This window comes from Ostrinia nubilalis, chromosome 2 (assembly GCF_963855985.1).
Source record: "Ostrinia nubilalis chromosome 2, ilOstNubi1.1, whole genome shotgun sequence".
Classification (NCBI taxonomy): Eukaryota; Metazoa; Arthropoda; class Insecta; order Lepidoptera; family Crambidae; genus Ostrinia; species Ostrinia nubilalis.
In genome coordinates this window covers 16965174-16972795 of record NC_087089.1, presented here as the reverse complement: position 1 = coordinate 16972795, position 7622 = coordinate 16965174, and positions in this window count along the sequence as shown.

Below are 7622 nucleotides of genomic sequence, written 5' to 3'. Positions count from 1 at the left end.
ATTAGATTTAGATTGATATTGAAGATTTCATCGGAATCTCATAAATTTAATAACGTTTCAAGAGATCGCCATAATATTGTGTAGTTGATATTGGATTAATATTAGAATTTTTATTAAATTGCGATCTGTTTTGGTAATGGTAATAGGGCAAGCTATATTTAGCTCGTGTATTTAGTGCCCTGTAAAGGAATTAATTAATAATGAATTTGAATTTTGTGTATTCAAGATAATTTCATAAAGCACATTTTCAAACTAGCTTTTGCCCGCGGCTTCACCCGCGTGAAATTTAGTTTGTCACATAGGGTAAGTCCAGGATAGATGCCCCACTTTTTGAAACAGCTCTGTAACTCAATCAGTAAGTTTTTATCAACAATTTGACCTTAGTGTCTGTAAACTTTGGTCTTTCGTCTATGATATTACTATAATTATTTTAGTTTAAGTTATACCGATTCTGAGTAAATACCATTTTAATTGACCTCTAAAAAGTGGGATAGACGCCTAATGTGGGGGATAGAAGACTCACTGTATGATTGCTTCAAAGGATAGATGCCTGATGCAGGGATAGATGACTTGTTAATACAGTTTTTGAATTCTAAGGATCAAATGCATTTTGAAATCAAACAAGCCAAGTTATTATTTAAGATTGTTTGTTATTAAATGAATTAAAAATGAAATTTAATATTTTTTAATTAAAAATAATACTACTCCTTCTAGCGCAGTCGGGTAAAAAGGTAATTCGATCAGAAGGGCACCCTATTTATTACTTTCCTAAGGTTAGCCGTACTACATTCTTTTTTTCTTCTTACTTGCTACCTGTGACAAAAAGAGCAGGTTAGGATACATGCCCCTAGGTGCATGGGACATGGCCCTAAGGGCATCTATACCAAAAAAAAATTAGGCAACTATCCTTTTAGCATAGGATAGGTGCCGTTTTTAATAAAAAAATATAATAACACTAAAAACCTAATTAAACATATATATCCCGTATCATTTATAAGATAGTCTATCAAATTATATAAAAATCTGTTTCATTTTACAGCTGACAAAAAAAATATCCATTAAAAAATACTTACCAATATTATTTCGACGCTCGCTAAGGTCTGGCCGCGGAAGATTTTTGCTCTCACTGGCTAAACGAATGCACTCTTTGATGGTTTGCGAGGCGAAAAGTGGTACGGGGAGGTCCCTTTTTATTATACGTACTATAACTTTAGGCTAATTTGCTTGTAACATAGTGTACTTAAAATCGCGGCACCTATCCCACTGGGGCATGTATCCTGGAATTACCCTATAGTCATAAATTATAGCCTATATGTTATTCTGGGCTATAATCAATAATACTGTAAAGTTTCATTAAAATCCATTGAGTAGTTTTTGCGTAAAAGAGTAACAAACATCCAGACATCCATACAAACTTTCACTAATACGAGTATGTATAATATTAGTAGGATAGATGTGTAAATATCTTCTGCCGGCGATCGGCCGTGGCCTAACGCCCGTATTCACAAACAATTACTATGAGGTCTCACAGTGCGCGTGAACGCACAGGGTGACACACGAACCAATCACAGAGCTCTATTCAACGCTGTGCGTTCGATTTGCTCCTTTACTTTAGCAAGCATCGTTTGTGAATACGGACGTAGGACTACCCTGAAATGGGACTAACATTGAATTAGAATTTTCCGTATCCATAACTCTCTATTCTTTTTATTTTCAAATAGATGTCTTAATATCCCCAGCGTCGTGGCCTAATGGTCCGGAGGGTCGTTAGCTGGGACCCTAATACGCGTGCAACTTTCGAGAGCCATCTGCCGGCGAGTGCAGGTACTATTTCAAAATGGCCGCATTTGGGGTAATTATCGCAATTGGTACTTAGTGATTGGTATTTGGAGAACTTTATCATTTTATTTGGAGTGATAGGAATTGTAATAGGTGCAAATTTTGAAAACAATTTTTTTTTAGGGATGCTTGCTGGTAGCTTGAAGAAACAAACTTCTTTGACTAAGGATTTTTTAATTATTTAACGTATTGAACAATTGACTATTTCGAGAAGTAATTGAACCTATGACATAGAGCGATTGTTCTAAACAACTGCCACAAAGATATTGTAAACCTTTGAATAAGTGAAATCTTATGATTATTTATCAAAGTAAAGTTACACCAGTCGGGTCAATTTCAAACAAAGGTTCTTCTAAATTGAGACGCGTCTATCGTGCTGTGAGATGCCCCTAAAATAATCTAGTTATTTGCCTGTTTTGACTAATCTAACGTAAAAATAGTTCTTACTTCGAATGACGCTAAGGACATGAGTTTGTTCCGGCGTTTGTTCTCAGCACTTGCCATATGTTTGTCTCGAATCGCTGATAGGGTCCAAAAGATAAGGAGACATGTAAAGTGCCCCATAAGAGCTACCTTTTTTATTTTTTGTATTTTGACGTACATAAGTGCCACTAGTGGCCTAAATTGAATAAAATATTTTTAATTTTGATTTTTGACATTAGGGACTTGAGGCCTTATGCTAACTGGGGTATAATCATATCAGCAAATTACAACTATCACTAGCTTTAACTTCACTTCACACTAATCAAAGTTAGAAGTGTGCTGTCAAAAACTAGTACACGGCAAAATTTGCTGCGAATGCGAACTGGACATAACGAACTCAACTTTAACTGAAATTGGTAATGAGCCAACTTCGAGCAATCCGAATACGAGCTTTATAAACTTGTGCACCGAAAGACGAATTGGATCAAGGGTGTTTTGTTTTGCTTTGCATTTACACCTACCTAGTTAGGAAAAAAGTTTTTATTTTTGGTAATGACTTGGAAAGTGAAAAAATAAATAAAATTAGGTTACAGTGCTGGCCAGTTAAAAAAAACCTTTTCACTCAACATTCGCTCGAACTTTTTCTTCTGCAATTTGATAGGCTTTTGTCACGCTTTAATGTTAAAATATAAATTGAATGGTTAAATGATTTTAATGATGTGGAAAAATGATGGAATGGAAAATTTGATGCTTAATCGTTTTTATTTACTGGATAAACATAAAATATAAAAAGTAATTCCGTGTGAGTTTTTTTTTGCCTCTAACACAACCAGTATAAAAGATTAATAGAATAAGTTTTCCTGGTGTTATAATAATTTTGTTATTTGCTTTGCTTGCCAAAGGTTATTATTGAAATAACAAATAATATTCATTGTATGATTTCCCACGCTAACAATTGCTTATTGTAATCCTACCTTGCTTGTTTACTCAATACTCTTAGTTTTCTTATTTTGTAAATATATTTTTCATGTTTATCTACCTTAACAGCCTTTGAGTTCATCTTCTAACACAGTTCTCTTCATTTGTTATTTATTTTTCTTGTAAATTGTATGAATATTTTGAAGCCACGATAGCCGAACGGTGAAGGGTTCGGACTGGCCGACTCGTGATCCACGGAACGCGGGTTCGGTCCCCGCCGCTGCTCGACTATTGTGGTGAGCTCACTCGTGAGACAAGCATATTTAGCTTAGTACGAGGGGCTAACGGGAGTACTAGTAATTTTTGTAACAACAAATTACTAATAATCTTTAAAAAAATATTACCTCTCATGTCCATCAATTTATATAGTCTCTCAAAAGGGCTGACCAACTAAACACACTTTTGATTACCAAAATTGTGAACAAATAACTATGAAAAAATGTATCTGAAACCAATGCAACTCGCACGGTAGTTATACCGAATACTCATAATAAAAGTTCCCCAAACTCAGCTAATTTAAAGTTCAGTAATTGTCACGGTCAAGCTCAGTAAATCTGGAAACCCAATTTGTCGTTGACACAACGTTTTGTACTTTTTCAGTTGCAGTTTCAGCCGGATTCGAACATGAGTTGTGATTTTTTGGATCTGGCATCAATAGAAACAAAAAAGTTGTTATTTAATCTGATGTAAGTATATTAATTTTATTCACTGTTATAATCTGCAATTTTCGAATACATAGAAACTGGCTGTCTAAACTGCTGTAATACAATAATTGTTTAATGTCAACAAATTCACTGGGGCTATTGATATACTATATTCTGTACTAATATTATAAATGCGAAAGTAACTCTGTCTGTCTGTCTTGCTTTCACGCCTAAACCACTAAACCGATTTTGATGATAATTTGGCATAGAGATAGTTTGAGTTCTGGGAGAGGACATAGGATAGTTTTTATCCCGGTTTTTGAAACAGGGACGCGCCCGATTAAGGTTTTCAGTGACAGACAAAATTCCACGCGGGCGAAGCCGTGGGCGAAAAGCTAGTATACTATAAATTTAGCGACCTGCCCCGACTTCGCACAGGTTATTTTATAATTCCGCTTTGAATCTCTCTTTCTATTGCTGAAAACTGCATAAAAGACGTTGAGACTGTTCGGAAACGACTCCATTTTATATTTATAAACTAAGTATACTATTTTAAAATTAGAAAAGACAGGTCGCCAAGGCTTCCTACCTCCCGGTCAACCGCAAGGCAATCACCGTAATTACAAGTTTAATTCGCAGGAGCTCTCGACTCAGCGCTTTGGTTGCAGCCATTTTATATTTATGATTTCCAAGGCCCATAATCTTTCACGATGTATTTTACGCAGCCATGAAGTTGGTTTAAAGTTACGACTCTCTTTGCCTGAGCATCTAATTTTATTTTATGTGCAATGAACGCGGATGTTGAGGTGACATTTATTAGTTCTAACAAGTTTTTTTCATTGATGAAGCTTTTTATGAACAAACTATTCGAACAGAAAATCCTATTAAGTTGGACGCATCACCCAGTTGATGCGAATAATGAAGCATTTTTGGCATGCTAGAGCATGATCAATGGATCTGCAAGCATTGCTTTATTCGTTTCCACCATTTATTTTTACTACTCTGAGATTTTCGGTTAGTAATTATTATTTATTTTATTTCAAGTCCGCTATCGATTGACCTATTCCTCAATTAATAATATTCTTTTGTTTGTAGCAAAGCTTTAGTAAAACTTGATAATATTTTTCAAACTAATGGTAACAGGGTAAAACTCATTTAAGTATACGTATGTACTTAAATGTGTGTAGTTTAAATTGATAAAATATAATATTATGATACACTTGTCTCGTAGTATGAATTACTAAACTACGTGAGAGTGACTACAAAGCTACGAAGTTGCTACGAGTTATTGAGAATGACGCTACGTGCTACAGCGTCTACGACGCATTGCTACGAAACGCTACGAACGAAATCATTGTACAAATTGTACAGTTTGTTTCTTTTGCATGGAATTTGGTCGTGTTTAAATTTAAACGATATTGGTATATTTAATGCTTTCTTGCTTGCTTTCTTACTTCAAGGTCAAGGTATTACAAATTTTACGTATTAAATAAATTCGCTCTAAGTTCGTGGCTTGAGCTTGTTTATACTTGCTCAAAATATACGATTTACCTGTCTCCGTAACAAACACAAATATACAATGTCAACACTGATTGAACCGCTTTTAGAACGGATTCGTGGAATGCATCACCATGGATTTCCATAAAATATTTTTGTTTACCAAAAGAACAACATGTTTGGATTAATTTTTATTCCAGTTGTTTACGTTTTCTGTTTATATAAACCTACCGTGACTATTCATGAATGTCAATAGAGCTTTGTTTTTATCGTTGTTGATATAATTGCTTCTAACAATACGTCTCAATAGTCATCATCATCAGTTCAATAACGTCACTGTAGGAGGACGACCCTCTCCAATATTTTAGGCCCAGAACACACGGTGAAACGCAATTGCAACGAAACTGCAACTTCTAGTTACTTTTGAGTTGCATCTAAGTTTCTGCCATAGATTCCGTTGAGAGACCACACATGACGCGACCAGTTTGAAACCGGTTTGAAATGGCGTTGCGTTTCACCGTGTGTTCTGGGCCTTACAGGCCAATGGGGTAATTATAATCCGGGCTTTTTTTAAGGCGAGAGTGAATTGGCACTTACAGGACAGAATGATACGAGTATGTTCTAACCTAGACTGCATCTCACATAACACCAGGTACGTTTGCGGTCAAATATCTGCCTTATTATGCATAAAAAATGCCCTGACGGGTTGTGGAGGCCATGTTCCCATATTAGCCCCTTAGTCAACTCACGATAGTGAAAATTAATCAAATTTTAATTTTAGCCACAAAGTAACATAACACAAAGCATAAAACAATTTTATTCCTCCCTTGCTTTTAAATTAAAAGCCGACATCGCATTTTTCACTGTTCTAGTTTCCAACAAAATACGGGCCATAATTAAATTTATGTGCCAAAACCAAACCAGACACATCTCATAGGTTCATGACACAGCCCAATGAATAACAGCCAGATATACTCAATCGAAAAATAGTTTATTTTATAAATTACTAGCTTTCCGCCCGTGGCTCCGCCCGCGTGGAATTTTGTCTGTCACAGAAAAACTTTATCGTGCGCGTCCCTGTTTCAAAAACCGGGATAAACACGACAGTGGTTTAGGCGTGAAAGCAAGACAGACAGACAGACAGAGTTACTTTCGCATTTATAATATTAATATGTATAGATGATTTCGAATTTGTTACTGCCCAGTAGTTTTTAACAATACAGAAAAAATGCTTTGAACTAAATAAAATGTATTATTTTAGTTCGTTTTAGCCACTAATGATTTAGATCAAATGATGTCCACTGTTGGACAAAGAAAGGCCATCCCCAAGAATTTTCGCATCTACCAATCCGACCTTCACCAGATAATAGGTCCACCTGGTGCAAGGCAGGCCGTCTTTTTTTTTTTTTATTTTTTTTATGTGATAGGAGGCAAACGAGCAGATGGATCACCTGATGGTAAGCAATTGCCGTCGCCCATGTACACCCGCAACATCAGTGAAGTCACAAGTGCGCTGCCAACCTTTTAAATCCCATTCCCCCCCAATTGGGCCTCCGGTATCCTCACTCACTCGGCGAAACACAGCGCAAGCGCTGCTTCACGCCGTCTTGTCTTTCACCAATCGAGATTTTTTCTGATATAAAGGCCATCAGCTTCTCAAGCTATGTACTCCACTTGAAGTTTGACGTTCGCATAACGTCCACTGCTGAACATGTCTAATGATTTCCATATTAACCGGTTGGTAGCGGTAAACCAATCTTGGCGCATCAAATCCTAAAACACAATGTACTATTTGATTTATGAGAGTGTCAATTAAATTTGAACTGGCTGTTCTATCTGTACACCAAAAGGCTAATCTGCAATGTCCACGAGAGATTAGCGCCGGCCGCAGAGGGATCACTACATAATTTATGTCCCGCTCGCGTTGTGGTATCTGTTTTTGGTGGGAATTCACATAATTAGTCTATATAGGTAATATGGGTATGAAAAAAGATTGTAGCTAAAGCCCGGCACGTAGAATTTTGTCCAAAGACCCCTAGCTACCCATCCTTATCGCTCGCGCGTAATTATATTGCTGTCTCGACTGTGCGACTGGCACCCGCAGTGAGTGTGCGAGCAACATAATTACGCGCGAGCGATAAGGATGAGTAGCTAGGGGTCATTGGACAAAATTCTACGTGCTCACGGACCAGACTATAGTAAGTAAAATATTTTGCTCCCTGTCTTAGGACTCTTACTTTT